The sequence below is a fragment of the Mustelus asterias genome, chromosome 2, assembly GCF_964213995.1.
Source record: "Mustelus asterias chromosome 2, sMusAst1.hap1.1, whole genome shotgun sequence".
Taxonomy (NCBI): domain Eukaryota; kingdom Metazoa; phylum Chordata; class Chondrichthyes; order Carcharhiniformes; family Triakidae; genus Mustelus; species Mustelus asterias.
In genome coordinates this window covers 25373375-25385893 of record NC_135802.1, presented here as the reverse complement: position 1 = coordinate 25385893, position 12519 = coordinate 25373375, and the positions used below count along the sequence as shown (strand labels likewise).

General features: G+C 44.1%; 1 protein-coding gene and 1 pseudogene across 1 annotated transcript in view; one reads left to right on the top strand and one right to left on the bottom strand.

Moving 5' to 3' along the window:
- ptprn2 (protein tyrosine phosphatase receptor type N2) overlaps positions 1–12519 on the top strand; it is a 947277-nt gene that overhangs the window by 41465 nt on the left and 893293 nt on the right. The gene's annotated exons all lie outside the window — the stretch shown is intronic.
- LOC144482111 (5S ribosomal RNA) lies at positions 2604–2712 on the bottom strand (annotated as a pseudogene).

Sequence of the window (12519 nt, the reverse complement as noted above, 5' to 3'; positions counted from 1 at the left end):
TGGACACCCATGTGAGAATTGAGGGCTCTTGGATCCCCCAGGACAGTTGCTGCTGCAAGGTGCTAGTCTCTCCCTCCTGGTGCCCTGGATTCAACCCCTATTCTAACTTGGAAAATGAGGGCAGCTGACATTGGTGAGGCTTAAGTGATGATGGCAAATGGGTTGGACGAGCGTGACTCGCAGGAATGTTAGAGGGCAGAAATACTCCCTGAGGCAGTGAAAGCCCACACTAATCGGCACTGTAGATACTCAGGCTCAGTCATCCCGCTGCCATGCTTTTATACTTAAGACACCCAGGCAGCCACTGTATGACATATGACTTAATGTCCCCCCCACCCCCACCACTGCTCCCTGGCCTCAGTCTTATTTACTCCCACCCTGCTAATTCCCACTCCACCAGACCCCCAGGCCATTGACATCCGATATCTGTGAGCTTCTTCTCAATTCTCTGGTGCACAATCTGAAAATTCAACACTGGCAGGGAGAAGGCCTTCAAACAAAAATCCTTTCATTATAATTTCTGAGCAAAGCCAGCTGCTGGGATGAAAAAAAACCCATCCAAACAACCCTCTGAGTGCTCAGATCATTCTGCTTGAAAAATACCCTATTCAAAAAAAAGCCTGAGTGAATCTAGACCCCAGCTACGCAACTGCTGAATCTCTTGAAAGATAAGGGGGTGTGAAATGCTCTATAGACAACCAACTTCAGCAGGATCTATGAGCTGAGAGAGCTTCAGTGCAACCGCAGAACCTCTTGAAAGTTAATGGGGGAATATGACGTGCTGAATAAACAAATAACTTCAACAGGATCTTAGGCCAGAATGCTTCAATGCAAATACAGAATCTCTTGAAAGTTAATGGAGGATGAAATGCTTTTCCAAGCTGCACTGTCCGGTGAGAAGGTTTTGGGTCATACAGCTTGCAGATTTTCTGTGGGCTATTAACGGGTTTTAAACATGGAAGTCAGCAGGCACCAAGTCTGCACCGATCAACTATGACCCCCTGCCTGGGGGAGACACCCCCCCCCCCCCCGCCCCGGCCCCTCCAGCCCAGCCCAAGTCCCCCAGCTCCCTTGAAGGAGCCTCCACAGCATCTGACCAGCAGTTATTTTGCCCTTAAGCACCCTGACACTAAGTGGAGAGCAGGACTTGCTTCCTTCCTCTTGGCGTCCATGGTGCCTGGTCCACATTTCTAAAGACTATTAGTAATCGGCGGCCGCTTGACATCAGTTGGTGGGTGGGGATATTCAGTGAGGCTGACTTCAGTCTCATTAATGAGATTGAAATTGGTTGAATTACATTCTAATCGGGGTTCTTGCCCATTCTGGGCCTGGACCTGATCATACCAGTGGGACGGGCCTGGGAAGATCATGTGCGGAGTTCCTGCTGGCAGGAATCTTGTTTTTGGCTTCTCGCCAGAGTTTCCGTCCTAAACGGGTCGTGTGTCTGCTGTGAACAGGGCAGGAAAATCACCCCCCATGGTTTGTCTGCCTGCGGCTCTATAAACAATATATGCTACGGTTAGAGGTTGTGGGGTGTTAGAGTTTTATATCAAGGGCCAATTGATATATTTGATTAACAACAGCAGGTATCATGAATCGCATACTTTATTGTCATTGAGAAGAATGGACTTGGATCCCCATAACCATAGTGAATTGCACACTTCTATTCATGAACTTGGACTTCGACAGACACTATTCCTTATTATTAATGCCCATAATCTTCCACAGATGCATTAAATTACACTTTTCTTAATACAGTTGATCGATGCCCAAAGCAAATTGCACATGTTCATGAATGCTCTTGGATATGTAGGGATGTGGTGAATAATACTTCCATTAGTGCACTCTGTGGACGAAGGAAGACATTTCAAATGAATGAATTAAAATAGAAGTCGGAAATATGTAAGAGTAATCCATTTGTCCCAATAATATGCATACAATTGTTCAATTTGCTTAATCCAAAAGATTAGTAACTAGTAATGGAGCTGAAATGAGTCCAAAGCTTGTTCATAATCTGCCAAATTGGTCACCATTCTGTGTTTATTTTTCTCTGATAACTGTATTAAGGTTCTGCCATCACTTTTCCATGGGAGAACGATCCCACTCCAGTAACTATGGTTGAAATTGAGCCCAGAGCGATGAAAACATCAATATTAGATGCACACCCAACACCTAAATGGGTGTTATTACAGCTTGGCTTGGTTGGTGACCTTACTGGGATGGTCAAATCAAACACCTTTGAAGTAAATGAATGTATTGTGTATTACATGTCATAAAGCTTCTGACATTACAAGACAATTCATCGTTCAATATATTGTTTAAAGTTTATTTATTAGTGTCACAAGTAGGCTTACATTAACATTGCAATGAAGTCACGGTGAAAATCCCCTAGTCACCACACTCCAGAGCCTGTTTGGGTACACTGAGGGAGAATTTTTCATGGCCAATGCACCTAACCAGCATGTCTTTCGGACTGTGGGAGGAAAACCATGTAGACACGGGGAGAACGTGCAGACTCCGCAAAGACAGTGACCCAAGGCCAGGAATCAAATCCAGGTCCCTGGCGCTGTGAGGCAACAGTACTAACCACTGTGCCACCCTAAAGCTTACTGCACCTGGTATTCCCAGGTGGTCTCCCATCTAAGTCCTAAACAGGCCTGAGTTTGCTTAGCTTCTGAGATCAGGCATTTTCAGACTAGTATGGCCATAGGCAAGTAACACCATGGGAGATCCAACAGTATAGATGAAAATGTATCCTGCATCCAATTGTGCTCATCATGTCTGTACGTTGTTAAACGCAACAAAAAGGAATGAAAGCCAAGAATTTTAATTTAGATTCATCTGACCATAGACTGAAAATGTCAAGCAATTTATTATTTTGTGATTGACCTCAAATAATTTGGAAGTAGCTACAATTCCCAGCCTTAAAGGAGCAGACCAGGTTAACAGTGAAACATTGTAATTGTGATCCATTTGGCCGTGGGACATTTTACTAGTTTCCAGATGAATGTGCTGACCTATGTGGGGGATTTCAGGGAACTGAAAATATTTGTATTCCTTGTCAGACAGTGTTAGCATTAAGCACGCCAAAGCACGTTATAGGAATATGAGATGCAGTCCAAAGATCATGAGAAACTGGGGCAACAAGAGGACACACGGCCCCTCGAGCCTTCTCTGCTTTACAATAAGACCGTGGCTGAACTTTTGTTGCACTTTTCCATCCTATCTCCATATCCCTTTGATCACAAAAATCTACTGATCTCAGGGTTGAATATACTCATCCACACAGCCTTCTGGGGTAGTCAATTCTAAAGATTCACAACTTCTTAAAGTTGTCTCCAACATGCCCATTGACATGTCTTAATGTTTTTATTTCAATTTCTCGAACTAGCTGTCCTAACTGAGTGAGACGGCAAATTAGTACCATCTTGGAACTTAATTTAGAAGGATCATTTCTCAAAGCTGACACAGAAAGCTTTATCCATCAAGTTGGCTTTGATTCAATCCTAGATCTCTTGATGAACACATACATTCATCAGAATAATTAAATTAAAATAACTCTGAGAAATCTTGACTGCGGCACAGGGCTGATATCCAAGTTTGCTACTTGGTCTCGTCAGAGGTTTTATTTAACTGTATTTACTCTCTCCACATTTTGTTGGGTTATGCAAGTACAGTTACCCTCTAAGAACATAAGAACATAAGAAATAGGAGCAGGAGTAGGCCATCTAGCCCCTCGAGCCTGCCCCGCCATTCAATAAGATCATGGCTGATCTGAAGTGGATCAGTTCCACTTACCCGCCTGATCCCTATAACCCCTAATTCCCTTACCGATCAGGAATCCATCTATCCGTGATTTAAACATATTCAACGAGGTAGCCTCCACCACTTCAGTGGGCAGAGAATTCCAGAGATTCACCACCCTCTGAGAGAAGAAGTTCCTCCTCAACTCTGTCCTAAACTGACCCCTCTTTATTTTGAGGCTGTGCCCTCTAGTTCTAGTTTCCTTTCTAAGTGGAAAGAATCTCTCCATCTCTACCCTATCCAGCCCCTTCATTATCTTATAGGTCTCTATAAGATCCCCCCTCAGCCTTCTAAATTCCAACGAATACAAACCCAATCTGCTCAGTCTCTCCTCCATAATCAACACCCCTCATCTCTGGTATCAACCTGGTGAACCTTCTCTTCACTCCCTCCAAGGCCAATATATCCTTCCGCAAATAAGGGGACCAATACTGCACACAGTATTCCAGCTGCGGCCTCACCAATGCCCTGTACAGATGCAGCAAGACATCTCTGCTGTTATATTCTATCCCCCTTGCGATATAGGCCAACATTCCATTTGCCTTCTTGATCACCTGTTGCACCTGCAGATTGGGTTTTTGCGTCTCATGCACAAGGACCCCCAGGTCCCTCTGCACAGCAGCATGTTGTAATTTCTTTCCATTTAGATAATAATCCAATTTGCTATTATTTCTTCCAAAGTGAATAACCTCGCATTTGTTAACGTTATACTCCATCTGCCAGATCCTCGCCCACTCACTCAGCCTGTCCAAATCTCTCTGCAGACCTTCTACGCCCTGCACACGATTCACTTTTCCACTTATCTTTGTGTCATCTGCAAACTTTGTTACCCTACACTTAGTCCCCTCCTCCAGATCGTCTATATAAATGGTAAATAGTTGAGGCCCCAGTACCTATCCCTGCGGCATGCCAGTACTTACCATCCGCCAACCGGAAAAACACCCATTTATTCCGACTCTTTGCTTCCCGTCGGATAGCCAATCCCCAATCCACGCTAACACCCTACCCCCAACTCCGTGTGACCCAATCTTTTTCAGCAACCTTTTGCGAGGCACCTTATCAAATGCCTTTTGGAAATCCAAAAACACCGCATTCACCGGTTCCCCTCCGTCAACCGCACTGGTCACATCTTCATAAAAATCGAACAAGTTCGTCAAGCACGACTTTCCCCTCATGAATCCATGCTGCGTCTGCTTAATCGAACCATTCTTATCCAGATGGCCTGCTATTTCTTCTTTAATGATGGATTCCAGCATTTTCCCAACTACAGACGTTAAGCTAACCGGCCTGTAGTTACCCGCCTTTTGTCTATTTCCTTTTTTAAACAGCGGCGTAACATTAGCCGTTTTCCAATCCGCCGGCACTACCCCAGAATCCAACGAATTTTGATAAATAACCACTAACGCATCCGCTATTACCTCTGACATTTCTTTCAGTGCCCTGGGATGCATTCCATCCGGGCCCGGGGACTTGTCCACCTTCAGTCCCGTTATTCTTCCAAGCACTGCCTTCCTCGTAACATTAATTGTATTGAGTACCTCTCCTCCTACCAACCCTCTATTGTTAATATTCGGTAAACTATTTGTGTCTTCCACCGCGAAGACCGACACAAAAAACTTATTTAAAGTTTCAGCCATTTCCTCATTTCCCACTATTAAATCCCCCCTCTCGTCCTCCAAGGGTCCAACATTCACTCTTGCCACTCTATTCCTTTTATATATTTGTAAAAGCTTTTACGATCATTTTTTATATTTAGAGCTAGCCTAGCTTCATAATCTATCTTTCCTTTCTTTATCGCTTTCTTAGTCGTTCTTTGTTGTTTCTTAAAGTTTTCCCAATCTTCTGATTCTCCACTATTTTTGGCCACTCTGTACACATCGGTCTTTAATTTAATACTCTGCCTCTCCAAAGTGGCTGTTATGTAAAATAGTGGTTGTTAAGACTACCTAGTTTTTTCTTATTCATTCGTGGGGCATGCGCATCACTGGCTGGCCAGCGTTTATTGCCCATCCCTAGTTACCCGAGGGCAGTTGAGAGTCAACCACATTGCTATGGCTCTGGAGTCACATGTAGGCCAGACCAGGTAAGGACGGCAGATTTCCTTCTCTAAAGGAGATTAATGAACCAAATGGGTTTTCTGACAATCGGCAATGGTTTCGTGGTCATCGGTAGATTCGTAATTCCAGATATTTATTTTTAATTTAATTCAAGTTCCACCATATGCCATGGCGGGATTTGTATCCGGGTCCCCAGAACATTAGCTGAGTTTCTGGATTAATATTCTAGCAATAATACCACTAGGCCATCACCTCACCTTATGACCATGATTCTGAGCTGGAGTAATGACGTGCAGTTTTCACATTGAGGATTAGAACAGTTAACTTTCACTGAGTTTATACCCTAGGCGCTGGGCTAATTATTGCACTCTTGCTGGTATCTGCAAACTCAGCATAGCTTGAGGATTGCCCCTGGGGTATCCCGATTTCACTGGATCAGCTGATTGATATTTTTAGAATTCTTGGTTTTATTCCTTCTAAAAGCTAGAATCAAAGCAGCACGTTAACAGAAGGATGGTCACTTGTTTATTTTCTAGCTGTTTTCATCTGTTTGACTGTGAACTCATCTGTAATCTTCTAGCCTCTGGGTGTGTATGAAGATGTCCCATATGTATCACAGAGAAGCAGATTGGTCCCTGAGGAGGAAATCTCATTTGTCAACAAAATAAACAAAATGTCACAATTTCACTCTTCTAAAACCAGATTTTGATGCTCAGTGGTTTTATATGTTAAATTCTCTTTCAAGAACAAAAATGTTTGGTTTCATGGGGACTTAATTCACTCTCTCAGTAGAGATATTTGTAGATGCGTGTTGTGTGCTGGAGGCATTTTTATTGGTTAGCATTAAGTGTGGTTGTTAAGATTAGCCCACGATAGATGAATTGTTTCTGGAAGTCAACTAATGTAATGCATCTTAATGCACTGATTTGGCTGTTACACTTGTTTTTGTTCCTTAAGTGATTATTTTCGGGAATTGTGAAAACATTTACATCTTCTCCTTCATTTGTACACCGCATTCATTTCCCGTAATTGAAGCTACCATTAAACCAGCAGAGGGAACCAACTGAGTTCAAAGAGTGAACACAACATCAAGAGGAACTCAGCTCGGTGGGGCGCGCCATTACTTTCTTTGTGAGACACTGGGGAACAGCAACAGCCGGAGACTTGAGGGGATAGGAGGTGGACCTTCAGGAAAGCAGCATGAGGGTTTTCTTCTGACTCCAACTTCAGTGAGAAACATGGTTGAGTTGGCTGCAAATATTTGGCCTGAAATACGACCCACACTGTACAATGGAAGAGCACTAATGGCCATTCTGAGATCTACTTGGTTCCCCTCAAAGTTTGAGTGAAGATCCTGGTCAACTCACATAATACAAAGACAATTTTGGTGATTGGTTAACTTATGGGGATCACTGAGAAACGAGATGAGTTAGTTGTAGGTCATGTGGTTTGAGGAGCCCCTGCAACTGCTTCAGGGGTACGTATGTCGAGTTGTAAGATCAGAGTTAAGTCAGGGAAATGTAGCTCCCACTGCAGTGAGAAATAGAAGGAAAGAATTACTGTTGTGCGAAATGAAAACTCTAAGGGGTGGGGGTTTCCAGCTCCTTTTTCATCGGTGGGGTCTTCCATTCCCGTCAACGAAATCCATCAACTCTGTCTACACTTCCCGCTGCCTCAGAAAAGCGGCCAGCATAATTAAGGACCACAAGCATCCCAGACGTACTCTCTTCCACCTTCTTCCATCGAGAAAAAGAGAAAAGGTCACGTACCAACCGATTCAAGAACAGCTTCTTCCCTGCTGCCATTTTGAATAGACCTACTTCATATTAAGTTGATCTTTCTCTACACCCTAGCTATGACTGTAACACTACATTCTGCACTCTCTCCTTTCCTTGTCTATGAACGGTATGCTTTGTATAGCACGCAAGAAATAATACTTTTCACTGTATACTAATACATGTGACAATAATAAATCAAATCAAAAAATTCAAATTAGTACAACAAATGTTGAAATGTTTGTTCTTTTATTGAAGCCAGATAATATAATCTGTACTGTAAACACACAAATGAATATGGGCTGGCATCACTGCCGCCCACCACAACCACCACCATCACGCAGTGGAGGCTGCTCACCATCGGTCACCGGTGGGGTCTGTCCAGGCCGTTGCTTGCCGGCCATGCCATTCTGGAGCCTGCTGGGGTGGGGGGAGGGTGGTGGCAGAGGTGGTGGTTGCCTTTGGCGAGAATGGAAGATCCTGCCGGCGAGAAAGGGGCTGGAAACTCCTGCCCCTTTGAGCTTATCCACTTATTTATCTTTCTTTAACTTTGCTAGTTAAAGCCTGGAGTATGTTTTGATTTTGTGCCAGCAGGTCGCATGTAGATAATTCCAGTTGCTATTGTATGTTACCTTGGAGGTGCTGCTAAAAACATACTTCAAAAGTCAGGCCTAGTAAAGATGTTCTCAAGGTCAGAGGGAATTAGGACTCATGTACGAGAGTAATTTGAATTATGAATGGCAAAAGTCTAGAGTAAATAGGGTAGAAAGCCCCCAAAATCCAAAGGGGGTGATCTTACCAAAAAAACTTAAGTGCTGAACAAGTGTGAAAATGGGAGAATTTCGGATCGTTTTTCGCGGCGAGGCCACAAGTGAAATCTTACACAGCTTAGTACAAAGAATGATGCATGATCTGATTCCCACCAGTAAAGGGAGTGGACAGAGTCTGTTCTGGGTCTATTCTGGGTCTGAGTGGACAGAGTCTGGGTCTATTCTGGGTCTGAGCGGACAGAGTCTATTCTATATATACTGGGTGTGAAAGGACATATTTTACACAGAGGGTGGTGGGGGCCTGGAATGCGCTGCCAGGCAAGGTGGTGGAGGCGGACACACTGGGAACGTTTAAGACTTATCTAGATAGCCATATGAACGGAGTGGGAATGGAGGGATACAAAAGAATGGTCTAGTTTGGACCAGGGAGCGGCACGGGCTTGGAGGGCCGAAGGGCCTGTTCCTGTGCTGTATTGTTCTTTGTTCTTTGTTCTCGCCGGAAAGCTGGCTGTTCACATTGGAGGGCGCAATCACGCATGTGCAGCTCTCTCTGTTCTGTTCAATAAGACAGAATGATCTGTCAGTCACGCCCCCTTCTCTGGATATTGCAACCCCCCTTCCCCCATCATGGCCCTCCCTTGTCAGGCTGTGTCAGGCTGTCCCCAACCACCAGGGGTACCTCAATGATCTCTGGTCCTACTGGCAAAGCCACCAAGTCCCCGTTAATGAGGACCATATGTGATTCTTGCCTGTGAGGACATCCACTAGCAAGGCCCTCAAGGCAAGTGAGCCCGGATTATTTCAATTCGGGCTCACTAATCACATGGAAATTCAAACTTACATATTAAAATCAGCCTCGTTACCACTGATCATGCCAGAGAACCGGGGCCAGTAAGATTGCGAGAGGCAAGAAACTGGGTGCGAAAGTGACTTTTTGTACCCCTCGTGTGATCTTACTGGCTCGCCCCGCCCATCAACTGGTGTGATGAGGCAGTAAGATCGCCCCCTAAGTGTCTCCTCATCTATTTCAAAGCTTTAGTGTGTGTGGACTGCTCTGTAGTTTGCTTGTAAATGAAATGTTATTGCAGCTTATTCCTTTTATTGTTTTGGAATATATCAAAGCTATTCATTGCCAATTTTCTATTATAATTCAGCGCTTTGAATGGAAACATTCTCCGCAGACAGTAACTTTAAGGCAGGTTGAGGATTTGAATTTCATTTAAAAATCTGAAAATGTAAATCTGTGATCAGTGAAAGTGACTGTGAAACTGTTATTGTAAATCCCCAAATGATTCACTGTGCCTTTGAGGGAAGGAATCTGGACATCCTTCCTTGGTTGGGACTAATGTTGATTTCTAATGGCCCTCTGAAGTGGCCGAACAAGCTTATCAAACTGTTATCAGCAGTTCAAGAAGAGAGCCCACCATCGCCTTCTCAGGGCAATTTGGGATGGGCAACAAGTGTTGTCCTTATGCCCTTAAGGACCTGGGGGTCCTTGTGCATGAGACGCAAAAACCCAGTCTGCAGGTGCAACAGGTGATCAAGAAGGCAAATGGGATGTTGGCCTATATCGCAAGGGGGATAGAATATAAAAGCAGAGATGTCTTGCTGCATCTGGGCATTGGTGAGGCCGCAGCTGGAATACTGTGTGCAGTATTGGTCTCCTTATTTGCGGAAGGATATATTGGCCTTGGAGGGAGTGCAGAGAAGGTTCACCAGGTTGATACCAGAGATGAGGGGTGTTGATTATGAGGAGAGACTGAGCAGATTGGGTTTGTACTCGTTGGAATTTAGAAGGCTGAGGGGGGATCTTATAGAGACCTACAAGATGATGAAGGGGCTGGATAGGGTAGAGTGGAGAGATTCTTTCCACTTAGGAAGGAAGCTAGAACTAGAGGGCACAGCCTCAAAATAATGGGGGGTCAGTTTAGGACAGAGTTGAGGAGGAACCTCTTCTCTCAGAGGGTGGTGAATCTCTGGAATTCTCTGCCCACTGAAGTGGTGGAGGCTACCTCGTTGAATATGTTTAAATCATGGATAGATGGATTCCTGATCAGTAAGGGAATTAGGGATTATAGGGATCAGGCGGGTAAGTGGAACTGATCCACTTCAGATCAGTCATGATCTTATTGAATGGCGGGGCAGGCTCGAGGGGCTAGATGGCCTACTCCTGCTCCTATTTCTTATATTCTTATGTTCTTAATTTGCATATAAGTTTAATTTAGATAAATGTGAGATGATACATTTTGGTAGATCGAATCGGGGCAGGGCCTACTCAGTTAATGGTAGGGTGTTGGGGAGAGTTATAGAACAAAGAGATCTAGGAGTACAGGTTCATAGCTCCTGAAAGTGGAGTCACAGGTGGACAGGGTAATGAAGAAGGTATTTGGCATGCTTGGTTTCATTGGTCAGAACATTGAATACAGAAGTTGGGACATCTTGTTGAAGTTGTACAAGACGTTAGTAAGGCCACACTTGGAATACTGTGTACAGTTTTGGTCACCCTATTATAGAAAGTATATTATTAAACCAGAAAGAGTGCAGAAAAGATTTACTAGGATGCTACCGGGACTTGATGGTTTGATTTATAAGGAGAGGCTGGATAGACTGGGACGTTTTTCCCTGGAGCGTGGGAGGTTTAGGTGTGATCTTATAGAGGTCTATAAAATAATGAGGGGCATAGATAAGGTAAATAGTCAACATCTTTTCCCAAAGGTAGTGGAGTCTAAAACTAGAGGGCATAGGTTTAAGGTGAGAGGGGAGAGATACAAAAGGGTCCAGAGGGGCAATTTTTTCACTCAGAGGGTGGTGAGTGTCTGGAACGAGCAGCCAGAGGCAGTAGTAGAGACGGGTACAATTTTGTGCTTCTAAAAACATTTAGACAGTTACATGGGTAAGATGGGTACACAGGGACATGGACCAAATGCGGTCAAATGGAACTCGCGTAATGGTAAAATCTGGGTAGCATGGACAAGTTAGGCCGAAGGACCTGTTTCCATGCTGTTAACCTCTATGACTCTATAAGCAATGGTGAGCATTTTGTCTAACCTCAAACAGGTTCAGCCTGTACTCTATCACGTAATTAAAGCACAGGATTCCTTCAATCATCGGCTGTCTTTCAGTTTGTGGGAGAGGTGATTGAATGCTCTTGAGTATGACTTCACTGCTTCGTTTAACACTCTTGTGTCCCTGTAGTCCAGAATGAACAGGTATATTTAACCATTTCAGACCAGACTAATACTTGGTGTTGAAGCAGCTGCAAGGCAGTGTACAGATCACTGGAGGATAAAGATGTTCATTCTCATTGTGAGGTTTGGTACCGGATAAGAGTTAGTTAAAATTGATGATTTGAGGCTGATGCAAATAGCAGGGATGCAATGGGTTGAATAATGTAGGAATAAGGTTGTTGCATATCTCTCTGACACTTCAACATGATTTAATTTTCCTTTGAAAGAGGCAGGAGTTTTGAAAATGTCACAGTTGGGGATATCACCCCCTTCAAGATGGGCCTGGAGTCTCCATAAATTCAAGAGTAATCTCCGTGACAGACTGCCAACAATCATGGAGAAAATGCATCCGAACTTTAAAAAAAAATATATATATTTCCTTTCATATTTCTGTTGCTAAACGTATTGAGAGCGGATAAAATGTCTGCTTAACCAATAGTTAGGAATCATTCAGTTGCAAAATGAAGAGTTTTGGCTTTCCAGTCAGCATAGGAAGGTGGAACACTGTGAAGATGGACGTGCCTGGTGAACCAATCGTTGGAGCATGGAGCCAAGGCACTTAAAAGGCAGGCGGCCATTTGTTGAAACCTCCAGTAATACATTCAGCCAGAGCTGCCCCTCTCCAGCATTTTGGGTTTTAGATTATGATCACAAATGCTACGGCCGGTGCCCAGATGAGCTCCCTCAGCTTGTTATGATTGTGGATGGGATATCCCCAAGTGGTTACGCTTCCAGGTGAGGAGGGGTGAACTGGCTCCCGGTGTTTGTTCAACTCCCTCAGTTGGTCACAACAAGGTTAGTTTAAAAAGGAAGCCTCCCCTTGTGGATCTCTTTTCCCAGTCCAAATGTATTAATGCTTTAAAGGGAGCCAATTTTAACCAGGCTT